This window comes from Macaca nemestrina, chromosome 1 (genome assembly GCF_043159975.1).
Source record: "Macaca nemestrina isolate mMacNem1 chromosome 1, mMacNem.hap1, whole genome shotgun sequence".
Lineage (NCBI taxonomy): Eukaryota > Metazoa > Chordata > Mammalia > Primates > Cercopithecidae > Macaca > Macaca nemestrina.
The window spans coordinates 164,988,274-165,010,550 of NC_092125.1; the positions used below are offsets into that span (position 1 = coordinate 164,988,274).

At 37.2% G+C, this 22,277-nt stretch overlaps 1 long non-coding RNA gene across 1 annotated transcript in view; it reads right to left on the bottom strand.

The window, feature by feature from the left end:
* LOC105498353 (uncharacterized) overlaps positions 1 to 22,277 on the bottom strand; it is a 156,760-nt gene that overhangs the window by 26,682 nt on the left and 107,801 nt on the right. The window contains exon 2 of the long non-coding RNA XR_011619951.1: positions 10,640 to 10,733. This is a non-coding gene — a long non-coding RNA (uncharacterized lncRNA). The remainder of the gene's footprint in view (positions 1 to 10,639; positions 10,734 to 22,277) is intronic.

A 22,277-nucleotide genomic window follows, 5' to 3' on the forward strand; every position in this document is an offset into this window, starting at 1 on the left:
ACACATGAAAGTATAAAACTCACTGGTGGAACAAATAACACAAATAAGTAACAAAACGGAGTCAAATGGTACCACCAAACCACAAAGGCAAACAATGAGAAAGAGAGATAAAGGAACAAAGGAGCTAAAGAACAGTCAAGAAACAAACAAAATGATAGGAAAGAGTCCTTACTTATCAGTAGTAACCTTGAATGTAAACAAATTAAATTTTAATTAAAATATATAGACTGGCTGAATAGTTTCTAAAAAACATAACCTGGATTGTCTCCAAGATGGCCAAATAGGAACAGCTCCAGTCTACAGTTCCCAGTGTGAGCGATGCAGAAGACAGGTGATTTCTGCATTTCTAGCTGAGGTACCGAGTTCATCTCACTGGGGCTTGTCAGACAGTGGGTGCAGCCCATGGAGTGTGAGGCGAAGCAGGGCAGGGTATTGCCATACCCAGGAAGTGAAAGGGGTCGTGGAATAAACTTTCCTAGCCAAGGGAAGCTGTGACAGATTGTGTCTGGAGAATCGGGACACTCCAACTCTAATACTGTGCTTTTCCAACGGTCTTAGCAAACAGCATACCAGGAGATTATATCCCACGCCTGGCTTGAAGGGTCCCACATCCACAGAGCCTCGCTCACTGCTAGCACAGCAGTCTGAGATCGAACTGCAAGGCAGCAGTGAGACTGGGGGAGGGGCATCCGCCATTGCTGAAGTTTGAGTAGGTAAAAAAAGCAGCTGGGAAGCTCGAACTGAGTGGAGCCCAACGCAGCTCAAGGAGGCCTGCCCACCTCTGTAGAATCCATCTCTGGGGGCAGGGCATAGCTGAACAAAAGGCAGCAGAAACTTCTGCAGACTTAAACGTCCCAGTCTGACAGCTTTGAAGAGAGCAGTGGTTCTCCCAGCACGGAGTCTGAGATCTGAGAACAGACAGACTACTTCCTCAAGTGGGTCCCTGATCTCCAAGTAGCCTAACTGGGAAACACTTCCCAGTAGGGGCTGACTGATACCTCATACAGCTGGGTGCCCCTCGGAGACGAAGTTTCCAGAAGAAGGATCAGGCAGCAACATTTGCCATTCTGCAATTATTGCTGTTTTGCAGCCTCTGCTGGTGATACCCAAGCAAACAGGGCTTGGAGTGGACCACCAGCAAACTCCAACAGACCTGCAGCTGAGACCTGCAGCTGTTAGAAGGAAAACTAACAAACAGAAAGGATATTCACACCAAAATCCCATCTGTACGTCATCATCATCAAAGACCAAAGGTAGATAAAACCACAAAGATAGGGAGAAACCAGAGCAGAAAGGCTGAAAATTCTAAAAATTGGAGTGCCTCTTCTCCTCAAAAGGAATGCAGCTCCTTGCCAGCAATGGAACAAAGCTGGAAAGGAGAATGACTTTGATGAGTTGAGAGAAGAAGGCTTCAGATGATAGGCAATAACAAACTTCCTTGAGCTAAAGGAGGAAGTTTGAACCCATCGCAAAGAAGCTAAAAATCTTGAAGAAAGATTAGACAAATGGCTTACTAGAATCAACAGCATAGAGAAGATCTTAAATGACCTGATGGAGCTGAAAACCATGGCATGAGAAGTACATGACACATGCACAAGCTTCAGTAGCCAATTTGACCAAGTAGAAGAAAGGATATCTGTGATTGAACATCAAATGAATGAAAAGAAGCAAGAAGAGAAGTTTACAGAAAAATAAAGAGTAAAAAGAAATGAACAAATCCTCCAAGAAATATAGGACTATGTGAAAAGACCAAATCTACATCTGATTGGTGTACCTGAAAGTGACAGTGAAAATGGAACCAAGATGGAAAACACTCTTCAGGATATTCTCCAGCAGAATTTCTCCAACCCAGCAAGGCAGGACAACATTCAAATTCAGGAAATAAAGAGAATGCCACAAAGATACTCCTCAAGAAGAGCAACTCCAAGACACATAAATGTCAGAGTCACCAAAGCTGAAATGAAGGAAAAAATGTTAAGGGCAGCCAGAGAGAAAGGTCGGGTTACCCACAAAGGGAAGCTCATCAGACTAACAGCAGATCTCTCGGCAGAAATTCTACAAGCCAGAAGAGAGTGGGGGCCAATATCCAACATTCTTAAAGAAAAGAATTTTCAATGCAGAATTTCATATCCAGCTAAACTAAACTTCATAAGTGAAGGAGAAATACAATCCTTTACAGACAAGCAAATGCTGAGAGATTTTGTCAACATCAGGCCTGTCCTACAAGAGTTCCTGAAAGAAGCACTAAACATGGAAAGGAACAACCGGTACCAGCCTCTGCAAAAACATGCCAAATTGTAAACACCATTGATGCTAGAAAGAAACTGCATCAACTAATGAGCAAAATAACCAGCTAACATCATAATGACAGGATCAAATTCACACATGACAATATTAACCTCAAACGTAAATGGGCTAAATGCTCAAATTCAAAGACACAGACTGACAAATTGGATAAAGAGTCAAGACCCATCAGTGTGCTGTATTCAGGAGACCCATCTCACATGCAAAGACACACTTAGGCTCAAAATAAAGGGATGGAGGAAGATCTACCAACCAAATGGAAAACAAACAAAAAAAAAAAGCAGGCATTGCAATCCTAGTCTCTGATGAAACAGACTTGAAACCAACAAAGATCAAAAGAGACAAAGAAGGCCATTACATAATGGTCAAGGGATCAATTCAACAAGAAGAGCTAATTATCCTAAATATATATGCAACCAATACAGGAGCACCCAGATTCATAAAGTACTTAGAGACCTACAAAGAGACTTAGACTCCCATACAATAATAATGGGAGACTTTAACACTCCACTGTCAACATTAGACAGTTCAACAAGACAGAAAGTTAAAAAGAATATCCAGGAGTTAAACTTAGTTCCGCACCAAGCGACCTAATAGACATCTACAGAACTCTCCACCACAAATCAACAGAATATACATTCTTCTCAGCACCACATCACACTTACGCCAAAATTGACCACATAGTTGGAAGTAAAGCACTCCTCAGCAAATGTAAAAGAACAGAAATTATAACAAACTGTCTCTCAGACCACAGTGCAATCAAACTGCAACTCAGGATTGAGAAACTCATTCAAAACTGCTCAACTACATGGAAACTGAACCACCTGCTCCTGAATGACTACTGGGTACATAATGAAATGAAGGCAGAAATAAAGATGTTCTTTGTAACCAACGAGAATAAACACACAACATACCAGAATCTCTGGGACACATTTAAAGCAGTGTGTAGAGGGAAATTTATAACACTAAATGCCCACAAGAGAAAGCAGGAGAGATCTAAAATTGACACCCTAACATCACAATGCAAAGAACTAGAGAAGCAAGAGCAAACACATTCAAAAGCTCTCAGAAGGCAAGAAATAACTAAGATCAGAGCAGAACTGAAGGAGACAGAGACACAAAAAACCCTCCAAAAAATCAATGAATCCAGGAGTTGGTTTTTTGAAAACATCAACAAAATTGACAGACCACTAGCAAGACTAATACAGAAGAAAAGAGAGAAGAATCAAATAGATGCAATGAAAATGATAAAGGGAATATCACCACCAATCCCACAGAAATACAAACAACCATCAGAGAATACTATAAACACCTCTATGCAAATAAACTAGAAAATCTGGAAGAAATGAATAAATTCCTGGATGCATACACCCTCCCAAGACTAAACCAGGAAGAAGTGGAATCCTTGAAGAGACCAATAACAGACTCTGAAATTGAGGCAATAATTAATAGCCTACCAACCAAAAAAACTCCAGGCCCAGATGAATTCACAGCCGAATTCTACCAGAGATACAAGGAGGAGCTGTTAACATTCCTTCTGAAACTATTACAATCAATGGAAAAAGAGAGAATCCTCCCTAAGTCATTTTATGAGGCTAGCATCATCCTGATACCAAAGGCTGGCAGAGACACAACCAAAAAAGGGAATTTTAGACCAATATCCCTGATGAACATCAGTGCAAAAATACTCATTAAAATACGGGCAAACCAAATCCAGCAGCACATCAAAAAGCTTATCCACCATGATCAAGTGGGCTTCATCCCTGGGATGCAAGGCTGGTTCAACATATGCTAATCAATAGATGCGATCAAGCATATAAACAGAACCAAAGACAAAAACCGCATGATTATCTCAATAGATGCAGAAAACACATTTGACAAAATTCAACAGCACTTCATGGTAAAAACTCTCAATAAACTAGGTATTGATGGGACATATCTCAAAATAAAGGAGCTATTTATGACAAACCTTCAGCCAATATCATACTGAATGGACAAAATCTGGAAGCATTCCCTTTGAAAACTGGCACAAGGCAGGGATACCCTTTCTCACCACTCCTATTCAACATAGTGTTGGAAGTTCTGGCCAGGGCAGTCAGGCAGGAGAAAGAAATAAAGAGTATTCAATTAGGAAAAGAGGAAGTCAAATTGTCCCTGTTTGCAGATGACATGATTGTCTATTTAGAAAACCCCATTGTTTCAGTTCAAAATCTCCTTAAGCTGATAAGGAACTTCAGCAGTCTCAGGATACAAAATCAATGTGCAAAAATCACAAGCATTCTTATACACCAATAACAGACAAACAGAGAGCCAAATCATCAGTGTACTCCCATTCACAATTGCTCAAAGAGAATAAAATACCTAGGAATCCAACTTACAAGGGATGTGAATGCCCTCTTCAAGGAGAACTACAAACCACTGCTCAATAAAATAAAAGAGGACACAAACACATGGAAGAATATTCCATGCTCATGGATAGGAAGAATCAATATTGTGAAAATGGCCATACTGCCCAAGGTAATTTATAGATTCAATGCCATCCCCATCAAGCTACCAATGACTTTATTCACAGAATTGGAAAAAAACTACTTTAAAGTTCATTTGGAACTAAAAAAGAGCCTGCATTGACAAGAGAATCCTAAGCCACAAGAACAAAGCTGGAGGCATCACGCTACCTGACTTCAAACTATACTGCAAGGCTACAGTAACCAAAATAGCATGGTACTGGTACCAAAACAGAGATATAGGCCAATGGATCAGAACAGAGCCCTCAGAAGTAATACCACACATCTACAACCACGTGATCTTTGACAAACCTGATAAAAACAGGAAATGGGGAAAGGATTCCCTATTTCATAAATGGTGCTGGGAAAACTTGCAAGTCGTATGTAGAAAGCTGAAACTGGATCCCTTCCTTACACCTTATACAAAAATTAATTCAAGATGGATTAAAGACTTAAATATTAGACCTAAAACCATAAAAATCCTAGAAGAAAACCTAGGCATTACCATTCAGGACATAGGCATGGACAAGGACTTCATGACTAAAACACCAAAAGTAATGGCAACAAAAGCCAAAATTGACAAATGGGATCTAATTAAACTAAAGAGCTTCTGCACAGCAAAATAAACTAACATCAGAGTGAACAGGCAACCTACAGAATGGGAGAAAATTTTTACAATCTACTCATCTGACAAAGGGCTAATATCCAGAATGTACAAAGAACTTAAACAAATTTACAAGAAAAATCAAACAAGCCCATCAAAAAGTGGGCAAAGGATATGAACAGACACTTCTCAAAAGAAGACATTTATGCAGACAACAGGCACATGAAAAAATGCTCATCATCACTGGCCATCAGAAAAATGCAAATCAAAACCACCATGATATATACCATCTCACACCAGTTAGAATGGCGATCATTAAAAAATCAGGAAACAACAGGCGCTGGAGAGGATGTGGAGCAATAGGAACACTTTTACACTGTTTGTGAGGATGTAAACTAGTTCAACCATTTGGAAGACAGTGTGGCGATTCCTCAAGGATCTAGAACTAGAAATACCATTTGACACAGCCATCCCATTACTGGGTATATACCCAAAGGATTATAAATCATGCTGCTATAAAGACACATGAATATGTATGTTTATTGCGGCAGTATTCACAATAGCAAAGAATTGGAACAAACCCAAATGTCCATCAATGATAGACTGGATTAAGAAAATGTAGCACATATATACCATGACATACTATGCAGCCATAAAAAAGGATGAGTTGATGTCCTTTGTAGGGACATGGATGAAGCTGGAAACCATCATTCTCAGCAAACTATCACAAGGACAGAAACTCAAGTACCACATGTTCTCACTCATAAGTGGTAAATGAACAATGAGAACACTTGGACATAGGGTAGGGAACATCACACACTGGGGCCTGTTGTGGGGTGGGGAATGCGGGGAGGGATAGCATTAGGAGATATACCTAATGTAAATGATGAGTTAATGGGTGCAGCACACCAACATGGCACATGTATGCTTATGTAACAAACCTGCATGTTGTGCAAATGTACCCTAGAACTTAAAGTATAATAAAATAAATAAACAAATAAACAAACAAACAAACAAACAAATAAATAAATATTGAAGCCCTGAGAATCACCTTTGGAGAAAAGCAGAAAAAAAAAAAAAAAAAAAAAAAACTCAACCAAATTTTGCCTATAAGAAACTCACTTAATCTGCAAAGACATAATAGACTAAAAGTAAAGAGAAAAAAGTATTTCATGCAAGCAAAAACCAAAAGCAAGCAAGAATAGCTATACTTACATCACATAAAATAAACTTTAAGTCAGAAACAGTAAAAAGAGACATAGAAAATTCTTACATAATGATAAAGGGGAAAATTCAGAAAGAAAATATAACAATTCTAATGTATAGGCACCCAGCACTGGAGCACCCAATTATATGACACAAATATCATTATATCTAAAGGGAGAGATAGACTCTAATACAGTAATAGTTAGGCACTTCAACACTCCACTCTCAGCACTAGATAGATTATCTAGATAAAAAGTAAACAAAGAAACATTGGATTTAAGCTGCACTTTAGACAAAATAAAACTAACATTAGGAGCATTCTAACAGAACCATTTTATAAAACATTTTTTCCAACAGCTGCAGAATACATTCTTCTCATCAGCACATGAAATATTCTCCAGAATAGATCATATGCTAGGCTAAAAAAACAAGTATCAAGAAATTTCAAAAATTCAAAATCATACCAAGTATCTCCTCAGAACACAACAGAATAAAACTAGATATCAATAACAAGGGGAACTTTGGAAACTGTACAAATGCATGAAAAATAAACAACATGCTACTGAATAACTATTGGTAAATAAAGAAATTAATGAGTCAAAAAATATCTTGAAACAAATGAAAATGGAAACACAACATACTGAAACCCAGGAAGACAGCAAAAGCAGTGCTAAGTGGAGAGTTTATAACAATAAATGTCTACATCAAAAAAGCAGAAAGATTTCAAATAAAACAATCCAATGATGTACCTACAGGAAATAGAAAAGCAAGAACAAACCAAACCTAAACTTAATAGGAGGAAAAAATAATAAGTATCAGAGAAGTAAACAAAATAGAGACTTAAATAGATACAAAGAATCAACAAAACAAGATGTTAGTTCTTTTAAACTATAAAATTAGTAAACTACTATCAAGACTAACCCCCCAAAAAAGAGAGAAGGGCCAAATAAATAAAATCTGAAATGAAAAAGCAGAAATTACAACTGATAGCAAGAATTATAAAAGATCATCAGAGATTAGTGTGAACAACCATATGCTAACAAGCTAGAAAACCTAGAGGATATGGATAACTTCTTGAAAACATACAAACTACCAAGATTGAACCAGGAAGAAATTTAAAAAGAAGGAAAACTGAATAGACTGATATGAGTAACAAGACTGAACCAGTAACAAAAAAAAGTCTCTCCACAAAGAAAAGTCCATGACCAGATAGTTTCACTGCCAAATTCTAACCAAACTTACAAAAAAAGAATGAATATCAGTTCTCCTCTCTATTCCAAAAATTTGAAGAAGAGGAAATTCTTCCCAGCTCATTCTATGATGCCAGCAACATTCTGATACTAAAACCAGAGATCCAACAACAACAACAACAAAAATCAATCTATCAAAATAAAAACACTATGGACCAATATCGATGATGAACATAGATCCAAAAATCTTCAATAAAATACTACAATAGCAAACTAAATCCAACAGCACATCAAAAAGATAATATACCACAATCACGTGAGATTTATCCCAAGAATGTAAATATGGTTAACACATACAAATCAATAAACATGATACATCATATCAACAAAATAAAGAACAAAAACTACATGACCACAAAAAAAGCATAAAATTCAACATGATGAAAATACTCAACAAACTCGGCCTAACAGAACATAACTCAATATAATAAAGGCCATATGTGGCAAACCCATGGCTAATATACTGAATGAGGAAAAGCTGAAAGTCTTTTCTCTAAGAACTGGACCACAACAAGGATGCCCACCTTCACCACTCCTATTCAACATAGGACTAGAAGTCCTACCCAGTGAAACTGGGCAAGAAGAAAAAATAAAGTGCCTCCAAATTGGAAAAGTCAAATTGTCTCTCTTTACAGATGACATTATCTTATACTTAGAAAAACCTAATAATTACACCAAAAACCTTTTAGATCTAGTAAACAAGTTTAGTAAAGTTGCAGGATGCAAAATCAGCATACAGAAACCAGTAGTGTTTTCATATGCCGATAATGAACTAGCTGAGAAAGAAATCAAGAAAGCAATCTCATTTACAATAGCTACCAAAAAAATACCTAGAAATAAATTTAGCCAAGGAGGTGAAAGACCTCTACAAGGAAAACTACAAAACACTGACAAAAGAAATTGAAAAAGACACAAACAAATGGAAAGATATCCCATGCTCATGGACTGGACAAACTTAGATTGTTAATTTAATCATACTACCGAAAGCAATACAAAGATTCAATGCAATCCCTATCAAAATCAAAATAACAATGACATTTTGTATAGGAAAAGATAAAAACAATCATAAATTTTTTATAGAACCAGAAAAGAAAAAAAATCATAAAATTTTTATAGAACCAGAAAAGAAAAAGAAATCATAAAATTTTTATAGGACCAGAAAACAAATATTCAAAGCAATCTTAAGAAAAGGAATAAACCTGGAGGCATCACACTACCTGACTTCAAATTACATTACATAGCTATAGTAATCAAAATAATAATAATATTTTTATGCCAAAACATTGGCATAAACACTGATACATAAACCAAAGGGACAGAATAGAAAGCCTAGAAATAAACTCATGTTTTTACAACCAACTGACTTTTTACAAAGGCCTCAAAAACATACATTGGGGAAAAGACACTCTCTCAATAAATGGTGAAGGGAAAAGTGGATATCCATGTGCAGAAGAGTGAAATTAGCAGCCTATCTTTCACCATATACAAAAATCAATTTAAGGTGGATTGAAGACTTAAACTTATGATCAAAAAGAGAGGGCCTGGAGCGGTGGCTCATGCCTGTAATCCCAGCACTTTGGGAGGCTGAGGGCAGATCACGAGGTCAAGAGTTCAAGACCAGCCTGGCTAACATGGTGAAACCCCATCTCTACTAAAAATACAAAAATTAGCTAGGTATAGTGGAGCACACCTGTAATCCAGGCTACTCAGGAGGCTGAGGCAGGAGAATCGCTTGAACCTTGGAGGCGGAGGTTGCAGTGAATCGAGATCATGCCACTGCCTGGCTGACAGAGCAAGGTTTCATCTCAAAAAAAAAAAAAAAAAAAAAATCCAAAAGAGAAAGAAATAGTGGAGACACTCCAGGTCATTGGTCTAGGCAAAGACTTTATGGTTAAGACCTGAAAAGCACAGGCAACAACAACAAAAAATAGACAAATGGGACTATGTTAAACTAAAAAGTTCTGCACAGCAAAGGAAACAACAAAGTGAAGAGACAAAAGGTTGAAGGGAAGAAAATATTTGTAAATTATTCATCTGACAATAGACTACTATCCAGAGAGTACAAAGAACTTAAACTACTCAACAATAAAAACACAGTTAAGGACATGCATTGAAATACATATGTAACCATATGGGGTAGCCTGGAGAATGTTCTGAGGCAGACTGCTCTCAGGCTCCAGAGGTATACACTTTGGTTCCTTTTGTCCCAGCGGCAGCCTCCCCAGTGTGCTGCACCACCCATTCCTCAGGCATAGGACACTGCATGAGCTAGGGTGCTGGGGACCCCGCAGTGTCATACCTCTGCTACACTCTGGGTGAATGTGAGGAGATGTCAGTGGGACTTCAGAGATGTGGAGACACCGGGGCCGTTGGGCCCTAGGGCAGGATGCAGTCTAGTGCACACTGGGCTGGGTTCTCTAGCTGCTATGCTACAGCTACTTAGGTCTCAGGGAGTATGCAGGACCCAGTGTGAGCTTCCTCTCTGGAGCAAGGCCATTGTGCGATCTTCATGAAGTTCCCTATGCTATTCTCAGGGCCCAAGAGGGTCTAGGGACTCTCTCATGGCTAGAATTGCAGGGGTCCATAGTGAAAATGTGGACCACTAGAATCTCTCACCCATCGTTTCCTTGCACTGGGGAGTCTCCAACTGCAGCCAACCTGGCTGCCTGACTTCGCCTTTCTTCTCTTCCTCAGGTGTTTCCTATCACTTCTCTGTTGAATTTCATTGTTCTTTCTTAGATGCTCTAATTGAAGTTTGATTATCTACTCACTATTTTGATTCTTCTTTGTGGAGGACGGAAGAGCCAGATACTTCTAGTCAGCCATCTTGAAGCCTCGTTAGTCCAAAAGTTTTATCAGCAAAATCTGCAGAGCAATCCAGAGCAAAACCTCCTTAGCCACCTTTGCTTTTCTACACAAAATAAACATTTTATTTAAACCCCAACATATAATACCAGTAAGTATTGCATAGAGATCTACAGTAATGAAGTAGAAAGTTTAAATAGCTAACTGGAGAAAGTTGATAATTATTTTATTCTCTTAGATGAAGAATTAATTTTTGTCATTATGATGAACATTAGAGTTATCAAATAAGAGAATTCGGAAAAAGAAGTGTCAACGTATGATTAATGCCCAAGAAGCAGTATAGAATGGAGATTAAATGTGTACATTAGGTCAGATCTTGGTTTAAATCAGGGGAATCCTGAGAAAGTCTCTCTGAGCCTCCATTTTTCTTTACAATAAAATATACAGTTGCCTCCTAAGGTTGTTGGGAAGAATAAGTAGATACATGAGATGGAGCAGCCAATAGATAATAGATAATAAATGGTAGGAATGTATTAAGTTCATTATAGTTGACGAATTGTGGATGTTAACTATTCCTTTTTTTTCTAGACTTTGACAAAAATTTTAAGTGTTAAACTATTATCAATCACTTTAGAGTTCACTTCTGAAACAAAACATCACATTTAACCAGGCAAGAGTTCACTTTATATGGTAATATTTCACAGTTGTGCTTTAATGTATTTATTTCGGTTCTATCAGTCAACAACTCTTCACTTTCCTTATCTTCAATCTGAAATACTTCAATAAAATGTATCCTTTTATAGATGTATGTGTCAACATTAACTCTTCTCTACATTATAAAATGACAACAATGAAAAGATAATGTTTTTAGTTACTCTAGCATTGTACCTTCTTATTACATCACTAGTGGAACCAATAACATGATTTGTCTTAAAAGTTCTTCTTCGGGAAAGTAATTAGAGCATCCAATTCCTAAGAAATAATCAATTTTCCTGTAACACAAATTCTCAGATATTTTATAGTCTCTCATTTGCCACCTTTCAAGTTAAGAAAGCATAAGAATAAAAGGAAATAATTAGTCTACGTGACATAGCACTCATTAAAGACACTGAGAACATGCTCCAGAATGTAAAGAAGAAACACTGAATAAGGGTTAAAAGAACTGGAACATGATCTCACCTTCACCATTCATCAGCTTTGGCCACTTAAGCTCTCTGAGCTTTAATTTTCTTATCTATATATTGAGAATAATAATATATAACTCACATGGTAATGTGAAAAATAAATGTAAAGTGCCAAAGCTGGTGCTCACATGTAGTAGGTCCTCCAAAACTTAATAAATAAATATAAAAAAAAAGAAAATGCCTGAATATTCCCTGCAGTTATCTCTCCTCCCTAGGTTTTACAAAAGAAAATTAATTCTGTTAAAGCATCTTCTAAAAGCACTAGTTTTTTAATAGGTTTAACATAAGAACTCTTTTTCAAGCAAAACTTTATGTGGAAGGATAAAATGTCATATGTTAAATGGTCAGAAGCAGAGCACTTTCTTACAATCACCAACCCACCCATCCATCCACCTACTAAATGTCATTGTCAATAGGTGTCAGGCATGGTGCTAGACCCTGGGAATACAAAGAATGACATATGGCTCCTGCTTTTAAGGAAATGGCATACAACCCTATCTAACCTCTTCTCCTGGATGAATGTGACATGCTGGTTGGTGCAAGTATAGCATCAGGGATGGACACACAATAACTAAGGTCAGGTGTAAAGGCACATGGAATAAACTGTTGACTGTAGACTCCGCATAATATAACACAAAGTCAGACTTGAATGATGCTGCTGGGAGCAAGAAACAGTTTGAAACATCACATGCACAAGGACAGGTAGAAAACAAGAAGCAGTTCCAACAGGAAGGCTCAACTCTAAAGTCAAGCAAGGCAAAACAAAAACATTATCTGTCCAAAGGCAGACAATGGAGAAATCTCATGTGGTGGTACTTTACTGGAGAGGGGTTAAAATTCAAGGGGCATGGATGCTTGAGGATTGGGTAGAAGTAAATGGCTTAGAGCAAGTTTGAATAAGGAGATGATGAAAATACAGGAAAAAGATATTCAGTGAAGTAATAATATGTGAAATTGTATGATACAAGGTTCAGTGAGGCACCACATCCTAGGAGAAATGTTGATTATTTATAATGCATTCAGAGGAAAGAACTGTATGAGGAAATGGTGCAGATATGATTTCATGCTGGGAATATTTGCACCAACTGGGCTTATGCAGCCTGAAGAAGAGAAGGTTTAATTGTGCTGTGATAGCTGCAGTGGACTAACTGTATGTGTCCCCAAACTTCATATGTTGAAATCCTAATCCCTAATTTGATGGCATTAGGAGGTGAGGCCTTTGGGAGGTACTTAGGACATGAGGGTGGAAGCCTCATGAAAGGGATTGGAGCCCATATAAAAGGGACCCCAGAGAAATGCCATGTGAGGACACAAGGAGAAGATAGCAGTCTGCAATACAGAAGAGGAGCCTCACTGGAACTCAACCACGCAGACATTGTGATCTTACAGTTCCAACCTGAAGAACTGTCAAAAATAAATGTCTGAAGTTTCTGAGACACTCAATCATAAAATTTTTTTATGATTTTGTTATAGTAGCCTAAACTGACCAGATGATAGCTGACTCCAAATATCTAAATGACTATTGAGGAAAGAGGAAACACATTCCGAGTAGCTCCACAAAAGCCGTTCCCAGAGTTTTCACTGTGATCTCTAGTCTCTTCTGAGATCCAGATCAATATATCTAATTGTAATCTGCATAGTTAATTCAGGCTGTCCACTTGAACTTTAAACATAATTGCCTAAAACTGATTGTTTTACACTTCCCACCAGAACTCCTTCTTATTCAAAAATCTCTATCCTTTTTTTTGGCATCTCCATACCAAGACAGAAACCTGAAAGTCATCCAAGGTGCTTTCTCTAGTACCTCTCCATCAATTTAGTTACGTCCCCTAGCTTCTCACTGGTAATGTCAACATTCAAGCTTCAGCATTTCTTACCTATGCAATGACAATAATCTGCAGGGGTCTCCCCAACTACAGACCTACCTTCTTGCAATTAATCTCTGCACCAAAATATTTTTTCTAAACAACAGTTATGGATCCCTGTTGCCTAGAATAGCCTTGCCAGTGCACACAATACCAGGTCCTATAGGCAGGGTATGAACAGGTGTTAGGAGTTTCTCAGTTACAGAAGTTTGGGAAACAGAGTTTAATAAAAACCTGTCTTAGATATCAAAATCAACATCAGCATACTAATACCTGAGGAGCCTTTAAGTAAAAAAAAAAAAAGAACTTAAATGTGTAACCAATGTTTCTTTTCGACTACTTAATCCCTCTTAGCTTTTTAAAGAGTTGGTATTCCATAGAATATATTTCAGTGAACCCTGGACTGTAAGATGAAATCTCAACTCAGTATTGTGGCCTGTAGAACCATTCATAAGTGGTTTTCAACTTTATCTACTAGTGTATTATTAATTAGTCAATTCAGTAAATATTAATTGAACTGCTATGATGTTATGTGCTAAAGATACAATAGTGAGCAACTAGACATGGTACCTGTCTTCAAGTATTTATTTCTAGTTTCCAAAAATGACCATCTTTTTCTTTCTTCAAGCCTTTGCACATACTATGCCTACTCCTCCGAATATCTTCCTCTATCTTCACCTGACAAACTCCTCTCTATTCTTCAGTTGTTTACTCCCTGAACTGTGAGGTCCTTGACCATAGAGAATTTCTTATTCACTTTTATTTTCTTATTCCTAGTGCCGTACCTGACACCTAGTTCTGGTCAATAGATGCATATTACATTAATAAATGTATAAATGACAAGATTAAAATTCCTTCTTTTTAATATTAAATAAATCCGTTTAAAAATCAAATTAAAACATGTTATTATAGTAGAGTGTTTGCAAATTTAAAAAAATAATGTATTACTTGAAGTAAATGCTTATAAGTGTCTTTTAAAATTTTTATCTTCTGACTTCTTATCATAGTTGTTTGGCATAAATTACAGGTACAACTCTCGTAGTCCTAATTGTGCATGAAATACTAATTTGCAAGAGTTTTAAAATTTTATGTTACATGGAAATGGAAGTAAAACATCAATTAAAAACTACATTTCAATTGTAAATAATCTCATCTCAGGAAAACACAAATATACAGTAAAATCACTTTATTTTATCACTAACATAAACTCTAAGTCACAAATGTTCACCTTTTGGCATTTCATAAGCTTGAAGAAGCTAAGAAAAAATGGCACAGATTGCCAAGAGTTGAAGAGTCAGAGAACTAAGGTTTTTTTTTACACTAAAAACAGTGAATATGTTAGTTCTTTATAGCTCAAGTATAATTCAAACATTACCTAGATCTGTTACAGTCAAGTGTCAACAAGTGGGTCATTCTGGTGAATAAATTTATAGAGAAATATTTATATACCAGTGAAGGTAAAGAAAAAGACATGATATAAATAGAGGAAAGAAAACTTGAAGATAGGAAAGGGTCTAGAAATTGACAAAGGGCTGGTAAATATGGAAGCTAAGGCATGGATACATGAGATCATTATACCATTCTATCTACTTTTGTGTATAATTTTTTATAATAAAAAGGCAAGAAGGGAGAAATAAAAAATTCAAGAAGTAAAAGAGGGAGGGAAGAGAGAAAGAAAAGAATAATATACTGGGAAAAGGAAAAAAATGAAAACAGGCACACAAAAAGAAAAATATATTTTGCCAACCTGGACTACATAATGGCAACATTCTGGTTGGCCCATGATTCAGTATATTTGATCTTTTGGGTCCCTTTTGTGAGATAATCATGTTTTTATGATCATTATTTATTGAACATGTATTTATAAGTCAGGGGCTTTACATGTATTATCATACTTGGTCCTTGCATGAACCCTATGGTTGGTACTGTTACTACCTATGTTGAGAGATGACAAAGTGAAACTTAGAGATAAGTGACTTGCCCCAGTTCTCACAGTTGACAAGTGTCAGTACTGAATTTCAAGCCAGGAATGTGTGACTGCAGAGGCAGAACCATCATGCACTGTTACATGTTACATAAGCAGCTCATCTGCACACCTTGTTTTGGCTTATATTGTGATTCAGGTTGATCCAAAGATATCAGGGTAAAGTGTTGTGGAATAACTGGGATGCGCTAGAGCTAGATTGTCAGCTAAAATATACTTCATAAGAGAGACCATTTTTCTTTTTGACTTAAAATCCATTTATATATTTTTGTATCCAGGAGAATATTTTTAAAGTTATTACATTTACAAGCATATTGATATCTGTTGCAGATATTCTATTTTAAGAAACAATATTTTTTACATGCACAGTAACTACATATATCAGTGCAAAAATTAAATGTGTCAGTAAGACAGTGCTACTTTATATAAGTGGCCTTCAATTATACTTTGAGCCCCCATTTCACCATATATGGGTGCCCATATTTTCAGACAATTTGGGTTCTTTCATTTTCTCTCCAAGCTATGTCTAAATTCCAGGGCATTTCTGTATGAGATAGCGGAAGGGAGCAGTGAAACAGTATGTTTAATCCTTGAATGTCATGAAAACTACACACTGGCATTCCATTAGATGTTACTGCCTAGTGTTCAATCAGCAGTACACATGGATCACTGCAGCTTTCTTCCATTTCCAGGTCACAAGGTTTCTTCAGGTCTTGTGTACTCTCTCTCATTGGCTGCCCTATCCTTCTCAAATGCTTCTTCACTCTTTTGGGGCAATAAGAAGCTCAGAGGGGCTATCTAAAGCTCTCCTGTGAAGATTCCTTAAAGAACTAAAAGTAGAACTACCTTTTCATCCAGCCATCCCACTACTGGGTATCTAGCAAGAGGAAAAGAAGTCATTATGAGAAAAAAGATACTTGCACATGCATGTTTATAACAGTGCAATTCGCAATTGCAAAAATGTGGAACCAACCCAAATGCCCATCAATCAATGAGTGGATAAAGAAACTGTGGCAAGTCGTATAATTATGTTATTATATATTACAATGTAATAATAATAGAAATAAGGTGCACAATAAGTGTAACATGCTTAAATCATCCTGAAACCATCCCCCCTTCCAGATCCATGGAAAAATTATCTTCCATAAAACTGGTCCCTGGTACCAAAAACATTGGGGACCACTGTACTAGGTAATGGGCATTACAAAATTTTGTTTGCTTCTTGTGCTGGGCTCTCTGGGGTTCCTGTACATCAACCCGACTGCCAGATTGTAGACCAGAGTCTTGAGTCAACTGATAAGCTCATCGAACGTAGCTTTCATCTTTGTTCCTGTTTTTTTTTTTTCTTTTGTTTCTTTCAATTATTTCCGCTTGATTCTCTCTTGTAGTCTTCATCTTGCTGCTGAAATTTCCCATCTGATCTTGTATGTGGCCAACTTTTTATTAGAATCTTTAACATATTCTTTATGTTAAAGGATCTAACATATTCTTTAACATAAGTGGCCTTTAATTATACTTTGAGCCCCCATTCCACCATATATGGGTGCCCGTATTTTCAGATAATCTGGGTTCTTTCATTTTCTCTCCAAGCTAAAGAAATCCTTAGATCCTTTAACGTCTGTGTCACAGCCATATTGGATATTGACGATAGTTTTGTACCTCAGGAGTGGTTTTCTCGCCTTTTTCTATGCCTTGTATTTTTTCGTTAAGAGCCAAATATCTCATGTTGGAGAGTAGAGGTTGAGATAAATAATTTTTATGCCTCAACATGGGCGCTCTTTGTACTTGTAGGTCTTCATCGTGGGGTTTTGAGTTAATATAATCAGGAATCTGTCTGGGTTTGAGGTTTACTGTTTTATGTTTACCCAGAGGGCACTGTAGAGTTTAAAATATTCTGGTGACACCTTTGTGTATAAAGTCACGTTGATTTACCACAGCAGTGTGTGTTAGACCACAAGCTGTAAGGTGTACCTTTATGTTGTGTCTCTGAAAGTGTTTCTTTGCCTTCTGTTTTTCTCTCCCGCACCTCTCCCAGCAGTAATCTGCTTTTGCTATTTTGGGTGTGCTGGGCTGTGGGGCAATATGGGGAGCATTCTCTATTCAAATTAAGTTTTACTCTTAGTCAGGCGGTGTGTCCTTGATTCTTGGATCCCTGAACTAGGATCTGGGGATTGGGCTGATACAACAGGAACTCTAGAGAGCCTTCAGCTCTATTGTCCTTCTTTAGGAGTAGATTTTTTTCCCCCTACTGTTCTTTCCTCCGGGTGCAATCGGTTTTACTACTATCTTGAGGGGGACAGTGTTTGTTGCCCGACTTCTCACAGACTAAGACTTCTGTTCCATAAAGGAATTAGGAAAGAAGGGTCTGTGTAAGGTTTCTTACCTCTTTAGCATGGCCAGTCTTCGTCTCTCTCGGGTCTGAAACACAATAGAGACTTTTTAAGGGACCTTTCTATCTATTCTATGACTACCCCATGAGATTCATTGGGAAGGAACATGCAGGAGAGTTCAGACTCTTTACACTTCTGAAGTGTTTACAGGCTTTAACCTCTCCACCAGTCTGCACATAGCTTTCACCTACGAATTAACTATTTTTGGTAAACTATTTATATTGACATCTGATTGCATTTATCCAGATATTTGACTGCTCACATTTCTTCTCTTTCTACAGGTGCCTGTATCTTCACAGATTTTGGGTCAGTTGGTTGTTCTGAAATACTATCTCTCTTGGATTGGAAAAAAGTCATACATTTGAAGTTAATTCAATCCTATTCTCTTATTATAATGATAACAGTAACATTCTCTCCAATTCTCTATATCACAGAGCAAAAGTCAGATTTCTCTTTATAATTTATTTTTACATTACTAGTTATTTGCAAAGTAATTCACACATATCAAGAGTTCAATCATTAAAATATTTAATGCATGCAATATTCATGTATGCATGCCCGAGTTCCTCCACAATCAACCAGCACAGCAGGAACACCATACAGCAGCAGAATGGGTTAGCAAATCATGACACTATATATCACTTCCATGTTAAGACTATGCTACTAAATTCTAGGTTTTCTAGTTTTTCTGTTCTACAGTTCTTTTCCACCATCTACAGAAAGATCTTGGATTAAATTTAGGAATATAATATGTTTTTAAGTTTTGTGATAAATGAACAGTGATTTTTTTTTTTACATACAAAGCAAAATATACCTATTTTTAGAGACGGAGTCTTGATATTTTGCCCAGGCTAGTCTCAAACTCCTGGTTTCAAGAGATTCTCCCACCTTGGCCTCACAAAGTGCTGGAGTTATAGACATGTGCCACCATGCCTGGCCAAAGCATATTTTTTCATGTGTATGCATGGTGCACAATATTTTGAGGTATTAACTAATTTTTTTTACCCTTGTAGATTTTTTTTTTTTCATTCTGCTGACTTTTATCCAACCCAAACAGCTGAAGATACTGCGTTCACTACTTTGGAAAGGGAGAACAACAAGGTGAGGATAAAAAATAACCAAACACTTGTCTAAAATGTAGACTTTTGGGAAAAACAGCACGTTTGGAAGAAGACATTATCAATGAGAGCCAGTATTTCACCCAGTTGAAGACTAGAAAAGTTTTCTTGAGTTGTGTGGCACAATAGAGTTTAGAAGCTGGCTGGTGCAACTCTGTGAAGTGATCTTGTGCACTATTACTCTCAACTCTGAAGAAAGAAGCAAAGAATGTACAGATGGATCAACAGAAGTAACCCATACCAAAATACAAAAAGAAAAGAATAGTGAGGGTAGCGAATAGTATTAAACAGTTGAGAGATGTGGAACTATATAGAATAGTTTAATATGTAAGCAATTAAAGTCTTAGCAGAAGAAGAGAGACCAGAGAAATAGAATGTGGGAGAAAATCAAATTTAAGGAAAAAAATTAAAATTAATTACAGACAGCAAACCATGAATTCAAGAAGAACAGAGATTACCAAGCAGAGTTAAATCCAAACAAATCAAAATAGGTATGTCATACTCAAACTGCTGAAAACTGAGACCAAGAGATATTCTTTCTCTGCCAGAGAAAGAAGAAACAATATATAGAGAGGACAAAGAATAAATATTACAGTAAACTTCTTAACAGAAAACAGGCAAACCAGAACACCAAAAAAGTGACGTCTATAAATCTCTGAAAGGAAAACAACTGTGAATTGAGAATTCTGTATCCAGCAAATAAATGTTTAGAAAGTGAAAGAAAAATAAAAACTTTCTCAAACAAACAAACATAAAAAACTGTAAGAACTCATCCTAAGACTACTTTTCAAGAAATGTTAAGGCTGGATGTAGTGGCTAATGCTTGTAATCCCAGTACTTTGGCAATCTGAGGCGGGTGGATCACCTGAGGTCAGGAGTTCGAGACTAGCCTGACCAACGTGGTGAAACCCCGTCTCTACTAAAAATACAAAATTAGTGGGGCGTGGTACCTCACGCCTGTAATCCCAGCTACTCAGGATGCTGAGGCAGGAGAACCGCTTGAACCCGGGAGGTGGAGGTTGCAGTGAGCCGAGATTGTGTCAATGCACTCCAGCCTGGGCAACAAAAGCAAAACTCCATCTCAATAAAACAATTTTTTTTTTAAAATGATTTTTTAAAAATTGGCTGGGCGCGGATTGGATTACACCTGTAATCCCACCACTCTGGGAGGCCGAGGCGCGTGGATCACAAGGTCAGGAGATTGAGACCATCCTGGCTAACACGGTGAAACCCCATCTCTACTAAAAAAAATACAAAAGATTAGCCGGGCGGTGATGGGCACCTGTAGTCCCAGCTACTCGGGAGGCCGAGGCAGGAGAATGGCCTAAACCCTGGAGGTGGAGCTTGCAGTGAGCCGAGATCGCGCCACGGCACTCCAGCCTGGGTGACAAGGCGAGACTCTGTCTCAAAAAAAAAAAAAAAAAAAGTTCTGGGCAGAATGATTATGATGTCAGACTGAAAGTAGGATCTACACAAAGAAATGAATAATGGAGCACTAGAAAAAAAAGGAAGGTAAATTTTTTTACATTTAATTTATCTAAAAAATGTGAATGTGCAAACCAAAAATTGTTGCAATGCATTTTGTGTTTGTAGTATATACAAAAGTAGTATGTATAACAAAGCACAAAAAAATGAAAAGGGCAGATCGAGTAGTATAATACGAGTTATACCATGGAAATATTGCAGGTTCAGTTTTCAGACCACCTCAATTAAGGAAATATTGCAATAAAGTGAGTCAAATAAATATTTAAGTTTCCCAGTGCATATAAAAGCTATGTTTATGCTATACTATAATCTACTAAATGTGCAATAGCAGTATGTCTTTAAAAACAACATACATACCTTAATTTGAAAATATTTTATTGCTAAGACATGCTAACAATCATCTGAACCTTCAATGAGTCATAATCTTTTTGCTGGTGGAGCGCCTTGACTCAGTATTGATAGCTGCTGACTGATTAGGATGGTAGTTGCTATTAAGTTCGGAGTGGTTGTAGCAATTTCATAAAATAAGACAATGGAATTTGCTGCATTGATTGACTCTTCCCTTCACAAAAGATTTGACTGTAGTATGTGATGCTGTTTAATAATATTTTACCCACAGTAGAACTTTTTTCAAAATTAACATCAATCCTCTCAAATCCTGCCACTGCTTTATCAACTAAGTTTATGTCACATTCTAAATTCTTTGCTATCATTTCAACGTATTTATAGGAGGTTCAAGAGGAGCAGACTCCAATTCAAGAAACCACTTTTTTTGCTCAACCACAAAAAGAAGCTCCTCATTTATTCAAGTTTTAGCGTGAGATGGAGCAATTCAGACACAAATTTGAGCTCCACTTTTACTTCTAGTTCTCTTGCTCTTTTTATCACATCAGCAGTGACTTCCTGAACTGGGGTTTTGAACTCCTTAGAGTCACCCATGAGGGTTGGAATCAAGTTTTTTCAAACTCCTATTAATGTTGATAGTTTCACCTTCTGCCATGAATCATGAATGTTCTTAATGGCATTTAGAATGGTGAGTCCTTTCCAAAGGTTTTCAATTTGTCTTGCCCAGATCCTCAGATAAGTCACTCTCTAAGGCAGCTAGAAATGTACAATATGTATTTATTAAATAATAAGACCTGAAAGTTAAAGCTACTCCTTGATCTGGGAGCTGAAGAATGGCTGTTGTGTTAGCAGGCATGAAAACATTCATCTTCTCATACCTCTCCATCAGAGATCTTGGGTGATGAGGTGCATTGTCAATGAGCAGTAATATTTTGGAAACAAAAAACTCTTAAGGGCCATAGGATTTTCAGAATCCTACATAAATGAGCATTAAATCCACTGCTGCGTTAGCCCCTAACAAGAGAGTCAGCTTGGTCTTTGAAGCTTTGAAGCCAGGAGTTGGCTTCTCCTCTTAGCTATGAAAGTCCTAGATGGTGTTTCCTCTAATAGAAGGCATTTCATCTACATTAAAAATCTGTTGTTTAGTATAGCCACCTTCATCAATGACCTCAGCTGAATTTTCTGGATAACTTGTTGCCCCTTCTTTCTTAAACTTTTGTTATTGAGATGGCT